Source organism: Liolophura sinensis, chromosome 2, assembly GCF_032854445.1.
Source record: "Liolophura sinensis isolate JHLJ2023 chromosome 2, CUHK_Ljap_v2, whole genome shotgun sequence".
In the NCBI taxonomy this organism is placed as follows: domain Eukaryota; kingdom Metazoa; phylum Mollusca; class Polyplacophora; order Chitonida; family Chitonidae; genus Liolophura; species Liolophura sinensis.
In genome coordinates this window covers 14,212,406-14,228,802 of record NC_088296.1, presented here as the reverse complement: position 1 = coordinate 14,228,802, position 16,397 = coordinate 14,212,406, and the positions used below count along the sequence as shown (strand labels likewise).

The window sequence follows — 16,397 nt, the reverse complement described above, 5'->3', positions numbered from 1 at the left end:
GAAATTTACAGAATTCTGAAAGAATTTAATTAATGCCTGGTCTTGGTGTGATGTAAATTCTATGTTCTCTAGCTAAGGATTATTGAGATGACTTAGTTATTGTGGACAATTCACTGGGGTGGACTCGATTTAAAGAAAGGTAACGATTATTTCAGGATGTGTATGTTTTTTATTTGCTATCTGATGTTGACAAGATTTAAATTTTATTCAATAAATATATAAACGCACGAAGCAATTTTGTATTGTTTTCTCTCGGCCTTAAATAACGTATTAACTCAACAATTAATGTTAGTATTCCTTGTCAATAGAGGCTTCAATTTCCACCAGATTTTCACATTTTAGGACAATAATCCAGAAGCTATGGCAGCGTGAAAACAGAGTGTTCGGTCACACCATCTAGCACCACATATGTCCATTATAAAGTCTAGCGGTATATCTGGACAAAGCGTAATCCTAAATTTGTAGACGTCTTAGAAAAAAGGAATGGATGTTCTATGTCGACACTCGGAAGCTCCGTTTCCATAACAATCTATAGCCCTAGGCCCAGGATCACAAAGTCTTTTTAGCCTCCTTAGACTCAATCTTCTCCAGAACTTATATACGAAACGCATACAAAAACCGAAGACAAGTAAAAACCGTGTACCTGAATTATAATTTTAGCACGGTGAACTGTTTGGAAGTGAAGACATTGCCTGACTTAAGTTGAAGACAGCTTTATGATCCTCGGTGAGCAGTTTTTAAAGGAATGTGTCAAGAGAATTAATAATAAATGCAAACAAAGAAATGAGTCTTGTAACATGTGGGAGAGAAGCCGTCAGCAATTTTCAGTGACACAGAGAACCAGAGACGATTTTTCAGGCGTGACATCCAAGTCTATAGTCCGAACTCGCAGTCCGTGAGTCAATTTGCGTTCTTAAACAGATGATATATTTATTGCTGATTGGTCCCGCAGCCTGCAAAGGTCTCTCCAGTCCTCATTATCGTATGTATTGACTGGCTGCAGTCTGATGCAGGTCGTCATGACTTATTTCAAGACCCATGTAGTACAGTTGCATAAACATAACGTCTAACCTCATTTCAAACCTCTCCGCGTAGAGGCCTGTTATAGGTTACACGAGCGCATTGCTTTTCCTTACTATTTATGTAGTAAATTTATCATCTTCAGCCTTAAACATATATATCCCTAACTTTCGCATAGTAGAATGCCATACCACCACATTCAGCTTGCACATTTTAAACAACATATAAAAAAATCCTAGCATAATCACCATTCTGTTTACCTTATTAAAAATACAGCCGAACACATTTGTAATTTTAGTGGTCTCCAGTGATCTGGGAAAAGGTCATTAACGTCGGTAGCGACAAATCAATATGAGGCTTTCCAAAGAGCTTGTTTTCGTAGGGAACAGTCGAGGTCTGTCGGAAAAAAGAGAATTCCCCTTTCCCTGAAGCGGAAGTAGCCTGGCTCGGCAAACAGGCTGAGCACGCCATGGAAAACGTATCATCACGTTCCTCCAAACGAGTGTTGTACTGCAGATTTAAGCTCGTCAAAGTGAAGCAACTGGCGGATAGGAGTACACCAGCAATAGTACGGTACGATTTGTTGACTTTGTCGCCACCCTTATCTGTGCGCATGAATTATTAGTCAAATTGCAATATTATATAATAAAGAGTACGTAATTTTAATTTTTTGTAATTCTTAATAGCTTCTAAGGTGGCTTGCAAATGACCACACAGATTATCTACTCAAACCAGGGACATTTACCTAAACATGGGCTTGACACATTGGAATGTATCACCGTTTCAAATCATGAAGAAATGAATCACTTGTGAAATCATACAATTCTTCGACGGCTGCTGATAATAGTAAATAAGAAAAGAAAATGGCCGTTAAAATCCCCTAATGAGTTTATGAAGATCAAACGCGCATTTCTTTACTTCAGATGCACTGAGACATCAGTGTGACTGTTGTAGAAGGGCAAACACAGTACGATTTCCCAGGAGAGGTGTAAATGATGGACCCATAGTCAAATCAAAAAAGACCTGTTGGTAAATCAGTCTGTAACGTACTATTAGACCATTGCGTTTGTAAAAGTCTTATAGGTTAGTATGATTATGGATGTCTGTTATATTTGCACAGATATCTGTTTAATTGTATTATGGATTAGTTTGTGTCTGACCGGTAGATCGGACGGTCTATAACTGACTTGAAAATCAGTCTGTAGTGTGTCTGTAAATGTCTGACAAATGGGTCTGTCTGTAAATATGTGGTAGATTGGTCTGAAACTAACCGGGGCATTTGTCTGTAACGGGCTGGTGGATTGCTTTAATGTTATCATACATCTGTGCTAAATGTTATGGTTAAGTGTGGGTACGGTTGTGCAATTTGCTACTATTTATGCATTTACATGAACAGTTTGAATGAAGCCCTGTCTGAGATAACAGAGGTCATGTTTCACCGGTGATGTAGAACGATTTGCCATGTATCACATTGTCAATACGTAACTGTCTGGTAGGCCCACACTCCTCTACAACAGGCTGATGAATATGTTTGTAGCCGACCAGTAGATCTGTCTGTAAACATTAAAAATCACGAACTTGCTGAAAAAAAGAACCAATTAGGCTTTTGTTTTGCATAGATGCATATTTTGAAAACCGTTATTTTGATCTCTAGGGATTCGAGGATAAAATCTTTGCTCTGTTTATCACCAGTTAATCTTTATCGGCTCCGATGTAAAATTCTTTTCTGTTGGTAGCGTATGGGACCGATACTGACCTCGGGTATTTTGGGAGACACCACTACAGAAAAATGGATTAACTCTTGATGGTCCAGGGAACTATTTGAGGCAGTTATTCGATTTATAACATTACATTATAGTTCCAGTCTGAATCGTTCCAATATAACTCTTGGAGGAAACCCCAATCTTACGACCTTTGTGAATCAGGAAGAACAGGATAATAGACACAGTAAAATCCTCAATTATTCTATCACAAAAGTCAATACTGTTTGTGAGAGCAAATTTCAAGGAGAATAACGTAAAAATGCGTTTGTTGACACGGCCATAGAAAGAAAACAGTCTTCAGAAGTTTAAAGATATTACGATAGATAGGTGTACCTGAATTTCTACCTAACCGAAATCCACATGTAAAGTTTAATACGGGAGAAATAGTCCCAGTCCCTTCAGTATCATGTTTAATCCGCCCGCCGTAACACACAGAATATTGCTGATCTTCCGCCAGACCAAGAAAATCTTCCGCGGGATCGAAAGAATCTGAAATACCATCTAACTTATCCTTTGAGGCTGTCGCGATCTTCATCTTCCCTTTGCCAATGGCTTTGCCTATGATCTTGTCTTTTTCTTCGACATGCCAGACGCCATGATCGATGCCCTTTTCATAGCCTGAAGGCAAGGAACTACAAAAATCCTACGTTTTGATTGGCTGACGTGCATAGTACAGCGTTCGCCTCTTACTACGCCCCACCTATAATTTACTAACAGAAACATGGTTAGCATTATGCATGAGTAAAGATAAACCCCGTAATTTCCATAAAATGATGTTATATTAAATATTAATATGAGGAAGACAGATACTATACAATCTGCTCTTTCTAACAATATGAGTACATAACATGAGTCATTTTAGTATTGATCAAAGTCCTAGATTCTAAAGTCTCCAATCCGATATGCTAATCATCATGGAGGAGAAGTGGCATTAATCATTCGGTGGGAAATACATATCTAAATGGAATCTTCGATCCGCCTGTACCTCGCTGGTTGATCTGTCTAACTCGATAATATTAGCTATCTGTCTGTAACTGGCTGGCAAATGTGCTTGTGCCTGGCTTGTAGATCAGCCATAATTAAACAGGGTGATATACAAGCACTGCCAACCTTCATGCTGGGGGGGGGGGGGGGGGGGAATTTTCCTTTCGTCTAGTGGTTGACGCGCCAACTGGATTTGAACCAGGGATCACTAGTTTGGAATTCACGCCTCTACCACTAGAAGGGAAATTCCTTCCAGCCCAGAGGTAGACAACGCTTATATAATAACCTGTTACAATAATTATTTGGTTATTCGTTTCGCATTTACTCAACTCCTTGGCGTTTTGAATTTCATCCAGCCAGACAAACACTTAAGCCAATAATAAAATCTGTTTTTATTTTCATAGAAACATCGCACTTGGTGATCAGCGAGTCTTTCTCATCAATTTCAAATTCATGAGCGTATAGGGGCACATATCTTAGGCTTAAACATGTGCAGAATCTGTCAGATTTTCAGGAGGAATAAAAGCTGTGCCAGGTCTTCAGAAGGAACCAAAAGCTGTATATGACCTGTAGGAGGAAGAACATACTCTGTTAGATTATCTTCTGGAGGAGCCTGAACTTGTCTCAGATCTTCAGAAGGAACTAAAAGCTGTTTCAGATCTTCAGAAGGAACCAAAAGCTGTCTCTAATCTTCAGAAGGAACCGAAAGCTGTCTCAGATCTTCAGAAGGAACCAAAAGCTGTCTCAGATCAGAAGTAACCAAAAGTTGTATCTGGCCTGTAGGAGGAAGAAAATACTGTGTTAGATGAATTTCTGGAGGAGCTTGAACTTGTCTCAGATCTTCAGAAGGAACCGAAAGCTGTCTCAGATCTTCAGAAGGAACCAAAAGCTGTCTGAGATCAGAAGTAACCAAAAGTTGTATCTGGCCTGTAGGAGGAAGAAAATACTGTGTTAGATGAATTTCTGGAGGAGCTTGAACTTGTCTCAGATCTTCAGAAGGAACCAAAAGCTGTTTCAGATCTTCAGAAGGAACCAAAGGCTGCATCTGACCTGTGGAAGGAAGAAAATACTGTGCTAGATGATCTTCTGGGAGAAGCCTGAACTTGTCTCAGATCTTGAGAAGGAACCAGAAGCTGTCTTAGATCTTCAGAATGAACCAAAAACTGTCTCAGATCTTCAGAAGGAAACAAAAGTTTTCTCAGATCTTCAGAAGGAACCAAAAGCTGTCTCAGATCTTCAGAAGGAACCAAAAGCTGTCTCAGATCTTCAGAAAGAATCAAAAGCTGTCTCAGATCTTCAGAAAGAACCAAAAGCTGGATCTAGATGATCTTCTGGAGGAGCCTGAACTTGTCACAGATCTTCAGAAGGAACCAAAAGCTGTATCTGACCTGTGGGAGGAAGAAAATACTGTGCTAGATGATCTTCTGGAGGAGCCTAAAATTGTCTCAGATCTTCAGAAGGAACCAAAAGCTGCATCTAGATGATCTTCTGGAGGAGCCTGAACTTATCTCAGATCTTCAGAAGGAACCAAAAGCTGTATCTAACCTGTAGGAGGAAGAGAATACTGTGCTAGATGATCTTCTGGAGGAGCCTGAACTTGTCTCAGATCTTCAGAAGGAACCAAAAGCTGTCTCAGATCAGAAGTAACCAAAAGTTGTATCTGGCCTGTAGGAGGAAGAAAATACTGTGTTAGATGATCTTCTGGAGGAGCTTGAACTTGTCTCAGATCTTCAGAAGGAACCAAAAGCTGTTTCAGATCTTCAGGAGGAACCAAAGGCTGCATCTGACCTGTAGGAGGAAGAAAATACTGTGCTAGATGATCTTCTGGGAGAAGCCTGAACTTATCTCAGATCTTGAGAAGAAACCAGAAGCTGTCTTAGATCTTCAGAAGGAACCAAAAACTGTCTCAGATCTTCAGAAGGAAACAAAAGTTTTCTCAGATCTTCAGAAGGAACCGAAAGCTGTCTCAGACCTTCAGAAGGAACCAAAAGCTGTCTCAGATCTTCAGAAGAAACCAAAAGCTGTCTCAGATCTTCAGAAAGAACCAAAAGCTGGATCTAGATGATCTTCTGGAGGAGCCTGAACTTGTGTTAGATCTTCAGAAGGAACTATAAGCTGTATCTGACCTGTGGGAGGAAGAAAATACTGTACTAGATGACCTTCTGGAGGAGCCTGAACTTGTCTCAGATCTTCAGAAGGAACCAAAAGCTGCATCTAGATGATCTTCTGGAGGAGCCTGAGCTTATCTCAGATCTTCAGAAGGAACCAAAACTGTATCTAACCTGTAGGAGGAAGAAAATACTGTGTTAGATGATCTTCTGGAGGAGCCTGAACTTATCTCAGATCTTCAGAACGAACCAAAAGCTGTCTCAGATCTTCAGAAAGAACCAAAAGCTGTCTCAGATCTTCAGAAGGAACCAAAAGCTGTCTCAGATCTTCAGAAGGAACAAAAAACTGTCCTATGTTTTCTGGAGGATCCTAAAGTTGTGCAAGATCTTCAGGAGGAACCAACATCAGCAAAAAAATCTTCCCAAAGAAACAAAAAGCTGAGTTGCATCATCGGAAAAAGCAAACTGTGTCTGGTCTTCAAGAGGAACAAATATATCTGCGACAGATCTTTAGGTGAAATCAAAAGCTGTATCTTTAGGAAGCACATGTACCAACTCACCGACTACTGTTTCTAGCTACCACTCGATCGTTATTTTAGTTAAATGTGGACAGGATGGCACATCGATATTCACAAGATGACACTCCAGTCCGAGATATTCGTGACATTGAAGACATTATAAAAAGGGAAATTAATGATTTGAGAAACAATGTCACAAAGAAATGCAAAAGGCAATACATGGCAAATATGACATTGAGCAAATAGAAGTATATTTCAATTGGGCTGAAAAAATGATATGCGATGTGTTAAGCTATTTGAAGTTGAGAAACAAAAACACTTTTATATTCTACGAAATCTTTCAAACATATAGTGCGAAGTATTCGACGCATTTCTTTGAGAAGAAACACTTTTTAAAATACTGCCAGAAAGGTTTAGGAATGGGTATTGACAGTGACGTGTCTAAAACAGATGTCCAGATGCTTGGACATGAAGACCTCGAAGATCAAAGACCGATAATGGTCACCTTTACCTATTGCAGAGTTAGCGAAATGGTCATGCGAAAAATGAATGAATTCTATAACAAAGAAAGCTAAGAACAAATGCCTCATCCTACAGATCTGTGTGCAAAAAATCATACAGACGATGGAAAGTTACGTTTTATGGTGTGGAACATTAATGGTCTCACACCAACATGAAAGGATGATGACTTTATCGACATGATGAAACGCCACGATGTTAATTTTTTGTCCGAAACCAATCTGGGAGAGAGGAATATTGCAGACGAAGACAAATGTATTAGTCACAGGTTAGAGGGGTTTGAGGCAGCACATGTTTCTGGGTATAAACCGTATGGAGCTACACGTTATTACTATGGCGCGTCGTTAATCTATAGAAAATCTCTGAATGGGAAAATAGTAATACGCAAAGAAGCACCCACAGGGATTGGTATAATACGGATTAGATTTATTAAAGAAAATTTCAGTTTAAATAAAGACGTGTATATCTGTTCATTGTACCTACCACACGAAGATTCTAAGTTTTACGTTAGTTACCAGCGTGCGAAGGATTACATGAAGGATACTTTAGCGCCTGTTACGCGTAAATGTGGACGGAGCGGTAAGGTGTTCATATGTGGAGACTTAAATGCTAGGACTAGTGATGAATCTGATACTTTATCGACTGAAAAAAATGGCGAAAGAAGAACAGACGACAACGCTAAGCTTAACTCACAAGGAAGAAAACTTTTAGAGTTCTGTAAAGAAAACGAAATGAGAATAGTAAACGGTCGATAGGGCGAAAATAGCGGTAAATGTACAAACTTCCAGTCAAATGAGGAAAGTGTGGTGGATTATCTCTTGGCAAGTGCTGATGGTTTTCAGGGCATTACGTTTTTCGAGATAGGCGAAAACAACGAGGAGAACCGGCATGTTCCAATCTGCTTCACCTTGAATATAGCCAAGCCACAAAGTGAAGAATGCAAACAGTTTACACCTTTCAGTTCCTTGTGAAAGGGTTTAACATATCGGTAGCGGTGCTTGTTGACTAACTCAATATAAAACAAAACCATGATTTCGGGGTATCGGGTCACCAGGACTAATGTGTTAAAATCTATCCAATCCTCAAAAGTAAAGCAGAAATGATAGAAAGCTGCATATTGCATGCTGTCATTATCTCTGTCACCTGTTATGAATTTTAGGACCAATTATGGGCAAACTCAACAGCTGACCTAGATATTTTAAAGCTGCCTATGAATGAAGTCGTTTCATATCGTTGCGAGGTAATTTCTATACTTCGCATATCTAGAGTATGAAAACAAGTCTATCACGTAATCACGTTGAAATTCCTATAATAGACAGCAAGGCGGTGTATTATTTGGGGAGGAACACGTGTTGCGTGACAAACTCGATGACACTTGGAACGTTCTCTCTGTTCATCAGTTCATGCGGTAGTCACCTAACAATGGGGTAGAACAGCTGCCAGCTGGAGAATATTTACTACCAGTAAGTCTTAACTTCCGGTACACGGCATTTATGGTTTGCTTTTTTTGTCTCAAGCAGTATTTGTCGTCAAGACCAACAGTGGTCCAATCATATAAACCAGGCAATTTGCTTAGGGTTGTTTTTTAATTTGACATATAACGTCGTTACTCAGTGGATTTTTATTTATAGTACAATTAATGAGCTAATTAACATATTTTTTTATATTATCTGTAGAAATGGCATCGTGTTAGCAGTTTCATTGTCCGGATCTATCGTGTGTTAGGGTCACAGTGAATTCCCTAATGATGTGAGCATCTTCATATGTTTTGTACATAATTCTGACAAAATAAACTTTATACCAGACCTGTTCAGTAACAATAAATAACAATGTATGGAAAAGTGGTTGGTTTTCATGGCGTAGAGGTAGCACAGTGATTAATATACACTCTAATACTGTACATCTTATGTGTCTTATAATATGTATAAACTAGTATTGTTCATCTTATGTGTCATAATATATGTATAGACAAATATTGTATATCTTTTATGTCTTAATATACGTATAGACTAATACTGTATATCTGATATTATTAGTTATATGTAGATATTTGGCTGAGGTCGATACTATTTTCCGAGGCGAAGCATAAAGAGCATTTTTGAGACGTCCTGCATTTTCATACCAAGCATTCACCTGTACACCGAAAATGGCAAGCTGGCAGCCAAAAAAGACTTTGCACCCTTAAATACACAGATTTAAATTCCCGAAAAACGGAAGTTGTAATGGGGGTCTGTGTCCTGATCAAAGCAAATGACAAAAACTTATGTTTGCTCAAGCAAAGCTGTCTCCCTTTTTGTCTACATTTTCACTCTGGGGGTATATTGAAATTAATGTCCTCACAGAGTCCCGTCATGTTCGGGTCTCGTATGTTTCGCATTCTAACCAATCAAATGAACAGAATGTTCTTTGGATATGTGTCCAGATTAACATTGTACCTATTGTATATAGCTTAGTATATGTATAGACTATGGTTTTAGCTTTGTTATTTAGAATACATACATTTTTGATTGTTGTAAATTATTTGCATTAATTGGATATTATTACATTTTTAAAGACACACCTTTTTCTCTTTTAATATGCCTTATAAACGTCTTGACGAACATAGGGTCACCCGGATGAACTGGGAAGTCAGGTAAACAAAGCATTGTTAGACGCCCTGGTAGCTTTTACCAGTCGAGACTTGTCCTTACTTGTACTGAGTTGTACTACGTTGCTACAACGTGCAGTTATAAAATCGAGCACAGATTGCCTTCATATTCGCATCTACAGGTAAGAAACAAGACTCTGGTAATGTAAGCGTCCATGTTCTCTTCTAAATGTTATTACCTGATGCAATTTGTGAGTTTAAATGTACAATACATACAAGTGCTTTTTTTCTTCTGAAATTGTATGTATGCATTGAAAATTCATACAAATAAAGATTTCCATTCTTGTGCTCGATCAGTGACTCACTGGCTTCTCATTTACATTACAGTTCTGGATTTCACTCACTTTTGAAACAGCAAAGCGGGTATAATGTCCCTGGATATTTCATTATATACTGACTTTCGTTTCACTACAAATACGCTAAATATACGAGCTGGACGAACCGTTTAATATATTACTTACATACCAAACTTAAACTAAGACAGTTTTACAACTAGAGTTAATGCGTGTACGCTCTAATGATATTCCATCTGGGTGCCAATTATTAAGAATTATCTTAGGTGTAGCACCCACGCCCTTCGGTTCTTAGATTGCCGGAGTGCAACAGCTTTAAAGGGCACAAAGTTGGGTTGATACAACCCACGGCCGCAGTAACAGGGAGAAGTGGCGACTGGCCGTCGCTGATTTTCTTGTTACTTAAATATGAACAATATAGGCCTACGCAGCATGGATGGCCGTCTATCACTGTAGATGCTGATACAGTGTTAGGTGATTCGTTAGATCACCGCACAACTAATGTAGGCCTAGAGGTTGGGGATCCTAAAAATCAAAAACTCGACAGCCTATGTGAAAACATGGCGTCGATATAGCAGACGCTGGGGACCTTGCGCCAGATGTGGATAACTATGTTTCAAAACCCTTGATTTAAGATTGGGAAAATTTACGCTAAGAAAAGGTCCTATACTACTGGTTCAAAAAGAAAATTTCACCAAATTTTCAGTAACCCTAGCAGTAGGTCTGATATTAATGAATCATCAGATCACGCTCACGGAGATTTTGACGATTTAGAAATGCTATTGAAAAAAAAAAAACGCAAGTTACCAAAAAAGGCAAGTCCAGTTTTGTTGAAACTGAAGATGATGGGAATATGTTAGAGGAAATCGAGAGCGGCTTTAACTCTGAAAACAAAACACGCCCACCAGAAAATTCTGATTTGGCTAAAATAATTGGAAAGAGATGCCAGTAACAAATTTTCCATCAAAACCTTGACTGCGAAAATGGAAGAATACCTGAGGCCTGAAAATTGTGCTCTCCTGTCTTCTCTTTCTGTATATGAAGAGCTCTCGCGAAAGACAGCTAGGCCCGCATGCGCCAATGACATCCGGCAGAAGTATGCACAAGATGCCCTTGAAAAGTCGCTTATAGCTATGATTGCGGACAAAATGTCGGAATATCGTCGTAATGATCAACGTGGAAATTTAAACGCAAAGCTGGATGATCTGGATAAAATGATCGTTGACGCCTTCGCTCTTTCAGGGCACGTCAACACGGAGACTGCTTAGTTTAGTTTATCTGTCAAATTTGAGAAAAAAGGATGGCTCACACAGAGTTATGCCAAACTTAAATGGACTCTCTTAATAAGAAAGTAAAATTAACAGCCTAACAGCTGCTTGTGAATAGTTACTAAAGAGTAGTCTCCCCTTAAGTAGGGAAGTAGCCAGAGTACTTGGTTTTATGACGTGCAATTTCCAAACACAAAAATTCTAAAACTAAACAAAGGTAAATTTGATAAATGTTGTCTTTGTCTGATAAATCAAGGACTGATTTGGAATGGTGGATCAGAAGATTGAAATAAGCTATAACCCTATTAGTCATAGATAACCCGACCTTGTTATTAAGAGGGATGCCTCAGGCTGGGGCTGGGGGGTGGGGGTCATGGGAGAATTGGCCTGTGGGTGGTTCTGGACGCCATCTGAAGTCAGGAATCACATCAACTATTTAGAGTTGTGAACAGTTCATTTAACCCTTTAGTCATTAAGAACCGTGTAAAGGATAGGCATATAGAGATAATGACTGACAATAGAACTGCTAATGCAGAAACATTGCAGCATATGGAAACAAGACCTTCTGATTTCTGTCATCAGCTTGCATATGATATTTGGGTTTGGTGGGTAAGAAAAAACGTGTGGTCTCCATGTTCCTGGTAAAGAAAATACAGCAGCTGCAGAAGGTTCTTAATGAGGGAAAAAGTCAGGATATCTTCCCGATATTTAAGTTCAGTTAAGTTCCATTGAACCAGTATGGCTGCCGTCCTACACGGGTAGCTTGCCTAAGGCCATCAGACTCCCGTGATGTCCTGTGAGGCTGAAACGGAAATGTGGAACGAGTGCGCTTCGGCAACTGACCTGACCCCGAGGACGACTCCGTTTCTCTTTCAGGAATGGACTCCGACGACGCGTCATTGAGAACGCGACCTATAGACACAAGGTGATTAGTAGAGGGAGGAAGAGGTTGTTATAGGGAAATAAAGGGAAGGAACATATTTCTATGCAAGGTTCTCACCTTGTTACCATTCCCCTGCCTGACCTTGTAGACAGGGATTCCTTTCTGGCTAATTTATGTTTACATTTCAGCCCAACATTTTTCACAAGTACCCGATCATGCGGATGGATAGTCGACTGTCCTACCATGGAGTCGTACCTCATTTTGTACCTGTTTGAAGACTGTAAGGCTTCAGCGGAAGCTGATTTGTACGCACACTTCAACCGTTTTCTGTGTTCGGAAGCGTACACTGTCTTAGGGCCTATTGTTTCACAATCGTTAGGGTAAATACCCAAATACGCATCAACCGCCAATCGAAAGTGTCAGCAGAACATGAGATAATATGGAGTATAAACAAGGACTCGCGATTGGTGACATTGTATGCGTGTGCAAAACACGAAACCATAGTGCTTCCAGTCAGACTTTTGCTTTTCTATCGGGGTACCTAGAACGTTTAACAAAGTCTGATTAAAACATTCCCAAATACCATTACCTTCTGGATGGTAAGGAACCATCCGGGTCTTCACCACACCAACAATCGTTAATAATTGTGGGATTACATCCGACTCGACATTCTTACCTTGATCGCTGTGGAATCGACCAGGAAAACCATAATGTACAATTTAATGATCGAAAAATACTCTAGCCGTTAATCTGGCTGTTTGATTCTTGATCTGGATGGCTTTAGCGCATTGCGTACAATGATCGATTGTTACAAGGATGCTACAGTAGCTAGAACCAGGTCCTAATGTACAGGACACATCAAAATGTCTGATGTCTTTATTCAGCCTCTGCAAAACAAAATACAGCTGGTAAGATCAATGGCATGTTTGGGAACCATTATTTTTACAGGTCTTGCGAAAAAAGTCCACTTTTCCATAATTTTCTGTCAAAATCTCTAAGTAATCTCAGTGGTTGAGATACCTTTTGGGGATTCCCAACAAGCCCCTGTACACACACACACACACACACACACCTCTTGGTCGGGCTGAATACAGGCTGCTCGACAGCTTGTGGCTCGAACATTCCTACCAGGCCTCCAGTCTCCAAAACTTTCGCAGGGAGACACCGTGGGCCGCCACCACGATTGCGTACCTTATCTACAAACAATTTAATGATACTTGTCCTGACAATCATCGGAACATGATTGTTATAGTTGCTATCTGGAACCACGAGCGCAGGTGCTACAATTCTTCTCCTTCCGCCTTGAGCTCCTAACAAAACTTCTATATATCTATGGTAAGGAAGGCTATCTCCTCCCGCTCCACGGATATCTAATGTTAACTTTTCAAGAGACCCCAACCTAACAGCTTTCAAATGGTTAATATAAAAAAAAGAAACAGTAGTAACCATTGAGTCAGTGTCTAATAAACCCTTACAGTGTTTACCATTAACAATTATACTGGATTCGTTTGACTTGCCAATGACTTGCCACTCTGAAGAACGACCCCTAATCCGTCCGGTGGGGGAGGTAGTTATTCGTTTAAATTGGGCTCCGTTGAAGATAGGTTTCGGACACGACCGCACCACGAGTGTTGTCAGGCATGCGTTTTTCTATTAAGTCCAGGCGCTCAAGTATTTGGGACAAGAAATCCATGGGAACAGTTTCGTTAGACTTGTTCTAAAGGCCCTCCAACCGTTCTTCGATCGATTATAACTGAGCCTCGTTCCCATCACCACTAATTAGGGGTCCTCGCAGGAAGTCCTGTGGGACACCTATTGAAATTGTTTGGATTATTATCATTATTATTTCGATTTTGTGAACCGCCTTCAGCCTAGACCCCTTGACCGATTGACCTGAAATGTTTGCAGTGTTATTCCCCGATGTCTGAAGTTGTGCACCACGGACTCCGATTTTTCCCCGCCTCGTGCTTTCGCAACCATATTGGATTTTATATGAAATCATTTTAACATCTTCTCAAAAACCACTGAACTGATTGTTTTGAAATTAGGATTGCAGGTAGATCGTTAGAAGCTACAATAAGTTTCAGAAAGTTGTTACTTCCGGTAAAAACTTTGGAAGCCCGCCATTGGTCGAAGTGACATCACATAGTTTTGAAAATTCAAATTTTTTGAACGTAGTCTGATGTATTCTGCGCCCCTGATTCCTAATCTGTTTTTATTTTTTTGCATGTCTTTGAATTTTTATTTTTGAGATATAGTCAAAAAACTAATACTTATTTAGGTAATTTCAATGACCTGTAACTCGAGAACTACAGAAGCCACAAACATGAAACTTGGACCAAATTGTAGCCCAAGACATACTCTTTCTGCACTATGCCAACTGTCAATATTTTTTACTTCATAAGCGTTTATCTGACAGCACCGGTTTTTTTTCGGAAATAGAAGTAATCTTATTGCTTTAACATGAAGTTAGACGGCATCTGCACATTGACAGTGCAGCAGAAACGTATAGTCAACATACTATATATAGTATGTTGACTATACTTTTCTGCTGCACTGTCAATGACTTCCCGAAGCCGTTGTGGATTTAGATATTGTTATGCTGTCTCCCACTTCACAGTGTACAGTAATATCTACAACAACCAATGACGTTTACCCCGGCCGAAACTGCGTTGCGGTTATAGTTACTATTGAAGCTCGGTGGACATCTTTTCGATTTACTGATCTACAACCAGCAACTCTTTCTCCACTGCTCGAATTTCAAGTAACAGATTATAAGATGATATAGAAAATATCAGAATCAAGTTTATAATTTATTCATTATAAGAGATATCCGAATTAAATATATGTCTAGTAGCAGTCTTTAAGCTTTCATTTTGTAAACCTATCCAAAATTTAGTTCTAAGCATGCGAAGCATCTGTCTCTCACCCAGAGGTGCTTTTCGCTTAGCTTATTGAATTGTGTTCTCTAGTCTACAACTCCACATTGCTACTGACTCACCTTTCCTTTGTTGTTCCATATAATATGACTGCAGCAAAGACACGCCACTAACCACCAATTGTAACTTCTTGTTTATCCAGTATTGTGGTAAAAGATGCATTTTCACCTAGATGTAGACAAACCCTTGCAGCTTCACTTCATAATGACTTTTTGATATCATATACATGTAAGATAGCATTGTTAGAATATGTTTTCTTTCAGAAGACAGATAACTTCAAAACTGCTACTTTGAAACTGATGGACTGGTTCTAATCCTTTAAAAAGAAGATATTTTGTGTAACTGACAATAAGGCTCGCCTCAAGGAGGGGAAAGATTTGCAACAGGTGGGGCAACAAATGGATTGTTGCTCGTTGGGATATAAGAGTGTGATGACTGATGCTGAACACGCGCGAACGATCACGGACCGATTTTATATTTACCCGTTACAAACAGATAATCAATCGGTTTGTCCTCATCCACAAGGGGTAACTGTCCCTCCGGCGTGGAGTTTCCGGTGGATTATCCAAGGGTTCACTGGTTGCTATAGTAACTTATACTCTTGACCTGAAAGTGAAACTAAGACATCGGAAAAAGAATGGATAGATGGAGGTATGTCTGACTCACTGACTGATTAGTACATGGTTAGCTCAAAACTGGTTTTAGGTGCCCAAAGTGCACTCGCGTTCATATAAAACAATTCCAAATCGCCTCAGTAAGCGCCTCAGTTACGTTACGAAATACTCCCAAAACAACTTGTCAAAAAAAGTCCAAAATGTCAAAAAGGTCAGAGGATGACTGTCCGTCAAGAATTCACTTTCACATCTCACGCAGCTTTATTTTAACTGCAATCTAAGCCTTAAGCGTAGTCTAAATACGTAACCAAAAAACTTAACTATAAGACTGAAAGTACTGCAAAGAACGCTCCATCAATGGCTTCCAACGTTGGTTGACAGTCACGTCACTGTCAAATCGCGAACACGCACAAATCCAGGAATCGTGAACTGGCCAGCCAACTGATTGAAGTCCAGTGCTCACAATTATCACAAAGAAAACACTACTGGATCTTATGGACGGCCCAGCGAGAAAATGGTTATGTTCCGGAAATTGTGTAGCGTTTCCGCATTCAGGTAAGTTCAGTTTTCCCTGTCCCATTCCAGGCGCCAATGTCCCGTGGGAGACAATCCATATGTTGCAAAAGCAGTGAAGTATATATATTCGCTTTCGATGGATTTAAAGGCAACAATAGACTCATCAGATGGTATATCTCATCTGGATCTACATTGTTACAATGACAAAAATGGTCTCCTCGTTCGCCGACGTCTTTGGGTAGCAAAACACTGAACGGCCCTGAATATGGCGTGTGCACATCTCGTTTTGTGGCATTCGTTAGATCCTGTGTGTTATAAAATGGTC

At 39.7% G+C, this 16,397-nt stretch overlaps 1 long non-coding RNA gene across 1 annotated transcript in view; it reads left to right on the top strand.

Annotated features, from left to right (window-relative positions):
* LOC135462850 (uncharacterized) overlaps nucleotides 1-16,397 on the top strand; it is a 158,818-nt gene that overhangs the window by 32,966 nt on the left and 109,455 nt on the right. The window lies entirely within an intron of this gene.